The following is a 3,526-nucleotide window of genomic DNA, read 5'->3' as shown; positions in this document are numbered from 1 at the left end:
ACACACACACACACACACACACAGAGGTTTATATGCATAAAATGTGGCCTGTTAATGTTGTTGTTGTCATTGTTGTTTAGTGCCAGATTAATGTTTATCAAATCTTGAGTCAAAGACACTTCACCTGTTTCCCCTCTGACCTCCCCCACTTTTTCTTTATTGCCTAAGAATACCTTCCCCAATATTTCTTTTTCTTTTTACTTTTGAAATGGTGCTGTGTGACTCGAGAGTGATTTGGCTTCCACTTCTACCAGGTCAGTTATCGACTCTGCCTGTTAGCATTGTATCATTGTGAATCTGTTGAAGACTTCAATCTTCATATAATATGGTTAGGGTATAATCAAGCCTGGCAGAGTTTATCCTACTTCAACCAACCAATATCATCCCCGGGAAGATTTGAGGTTAGAGTAATATAACAGAATGCATAATAATAATAATAATGGTCACCTAGTAATACATATTTATGGCTAGAAGCTTCTTTGTTATATAGACATGCTGGTTCCAGTCAAACCATCTAACCCATGCCAACATGGAAAACAGATGTTAAATGATGACGATGCTGATGACTAGGTAGATGAGATCACCATTATCATCATCACTGTTTTCATATCTGCTTTCCATGCCTGAGAATGGGTTGGATGGGTTTTACCAGTTGAGTTAATTTCTTCTTATTTGGACGGACTTTGTGCCATCTTAGTTGAGTCTGGGGACCATCTTTTACTCATACATTCTATTTTTTGGCATGGTTTCTACTACTTGATGCTCTTCTTAACACCAACTGTTGTACAGAGTATAATTACTTATTTAAGCTTTTTGTTCTCTATAGAGCATAGGCTTTTGATAACTTCTCTCTAATATTCTTGCCTCTGAGATGCCTTTTCTGCTTCTCTCCACTTGAATGCCTGCATTTTCAGCTCTTACATATTCATATTATATGAGCCATACTTAGGGCAGCAAGCCTGCGGAATCATTAGTACTTCTGAGAAAATGCTTAGTGGCATTTCTTTTGGTTTTATGTTCTGTGTTCAAATTCTACTAAGCTTTACTTTGCCTTTCATCCTTTTGGGGGTAGTAAAATAAGACGTAGTCAAGCACTGGAATTAATGTAATCAATTAGTACCCTTCTTCTAAATTTGAGGTACCATGCCAATGGTAGAAAGCATTATCAGAACCATGGTTCAAACCCTACTGCGATTCACTCTCCCAGCCTGTCAGATGATGATGATGTAAATTTTATGTCAATGTTATCATAAATCATTGTTATATAACTCAGCGTTCTTATTTGTGAATTGCTGTAATGATCCAAAAAGTAATTCAATAAATAATGAACTGTTAAAAAAAAAAAACGTTTTTTTTTTTTTTTATAACTCCAGCGATGTTTTTGCTTATGTAATTGTGAATTACTGATTCATGAACATTCATTGTTTGTTAGTTTATATATATCCAGCTATAGTAAACCTGTCTGTATTTTCCATTCACTGAAGTAGTCGCTTTTTGTCATGCTATTTGTGATGTTATATCTTTCGATTGTTCTTACTTTCTTTCTTCTTTATATCACATCATGGGTGTACTCCATATGTACTAAGATTCTACTTTATACCTTTTCTTTCTTTATTTTCGTTCAGCACAGATTTACGTGTTTTGTTCTTTTCTATATACTAACAAAGTACTTGGTCTATGATTGTATTTCTTTGCTCCTTATTTTGTCATTTTACTCATGATAAAATGGCTTGTCATAACTCATTATATTCAACTTTTAACTGAAAGTTTTTTTGAATGTAATTCTTTTTCTAAACAGAAAGTTTGTGCAATGATTTTTGTTTCTCTCCCCAAGAAAACACTTTTAGTGTGATCATCAATGTGACCGTTATTGCTTTTATTGGTCACTTCTGATTAATCCAAGCCCAAGATCAAGGCATTTCTTCTTGTGACCATTCTGTATTTTTTCCCAGGTATAGCATACTCAGAGCTCTCATATATCCAATACATACATCTCTACAATAATAACACTAATTCAAGAGAGATATTTGGTTGCTATTTCTAGCAGGATTAGGCATCCTGATTGCATAAAAGCTCATTCATTATTAGATTTTGGAAAATAGAAAGTTTATTCATTCTGCACCTTTTAAATTGAGAAACATCTCCTCTTAAGAATTCTCAAATTTTAATTTGAAATGTTCAAAATATCTTTAACCCTTTTAATATTAATCTACTCACAAACTGTCTCTGGATATATAACTCAAAATTTAGACATTTTAATATGTTCATATTCTACATTAAAATTTTCCACCATGATTTTATGTAAGTACCTTAATGTTCTGAAAACCAGCTTATTATAATAATAATAATAATAATAATAATAATAATCGTTTCTACTATAGGCGCAAGGCCTGGATTTTGTAGGGAGGGGGACAGTCGATCACATCGACCACAGTACTCAACTGGTACTTTATTTATCGACCTTTTCTTCATACACGTATTGAGAGATATTTTGAAGGGGTTTTGTTGAGGAAAATGCATGATTCTGTGTATGTAAATATGATACGGTAACAGTGTACTGGAATAAAGTATGAAGCCTTAAATCTATCATAAATAAACTACATTACGCAAGTACCTAATTTTGATTTTATGCTTCAGATAAACTGTGTAGTTGTTTGTTTAGGTTGAGAGAACTCACACAGGCTGTAAAATTCAAATTTCTGGCTTTTATTGCACTTGGCCAATGGGTTATGTCCAGTCATTGTGGTTTTGTTGTCATTCATGCATGACAAAATACAAATGGGTGAATTAAAGTTTAACTTAGTTTCCATCTTTTCCCAGAAAATTTTCCTTTATTCCTTTAGCTAATCAAAAAATGTTTCTTAAAGGTAATACAGTCATTAAAGAGAGATATAAAATAACATCAGAAAAATACCTTAGGAATGAGAACCCAGATTCGAAATTCCCCCAGGACACCTGATGAAGGCTGGAGAGTACATCAGCTGAAATGTTATGTTGACAACAAAAAAGTTGAGGACAAATATCCATCAAATGTAATGTACATAATTCCTTCTCTCTCAAATATAGAACTTACAACACTCATAAATAGATCGACATTATGTGCAGGGCAGTTTTTTGATACACTTAAAAATAAAGAAAGAGGAAAGTTTTAAAGTCTGAAACACATTTAAACTGCTGACTAATCAATCATACCAGAACATTAGAAATAAGTTTACAGCCATGTAGATGTATGAGAGCCAGAAAAAAAAAAAATTCTTTATTTTCTTTCTTTTTTTTTGTTTCTTTTCTTTTCTTTTTGGTTACTTTTTCTTTTCTATTTTTCTCTTTTTTTTTAAAATTCATTTTTGAGTATTTCTTTTTGTCTTTCTTTCTCTTGTTTCCTCCCTTCCTTTCTTTCTCATTTTGTTTTTCTTGTTCTTACTAGGTGTGGTCCTGTTTTATGTGAACTAAATTTTCTGGGTGATTGATTTCTCTTGTATTTTGTCTTTTTCTTTTCTGCTTTTTTTTTTTTGTTTGTTTTGTTTTG

At 32.5% G+C, this 3,526-nt stretch overlaps 1 protein-coding gene across 4 annotated transcripts in view; it reads left to right on the top strand.

Annotated features, from left to right (window-relative positions):
- The window catches only part of LOC106874749 (BTB/POZ domain-containing protein 17), a 92,444-nt gene that overhangs the window by 52,871 nt on the left and 36,047 nt on the right, over window positions 1-3,526 (top strand). The gene's annotated exons all lie outside the window — the stretch shown is intronic.

This window comes from Octopus bimaculoides, chromosome 18 (assembly GCF_001194135.2).
Source record: "Octopus bimaculoides isolate UCB-OBI-ISO-001 chromosome 18, ASM119413v2, whole genome shotgun sequence".
NCBI classification, from domain to species: Eukaryota; Metazoa; Mollusca; class Cephalopoda; order Octopoda; family Octopodidae; genus Octopus; species Octopus bimaculoides.
Note: the sequence above shows the minus strand (reverse complement) of the source record. Positions and strands in the feature narration are given on the sequence as shown.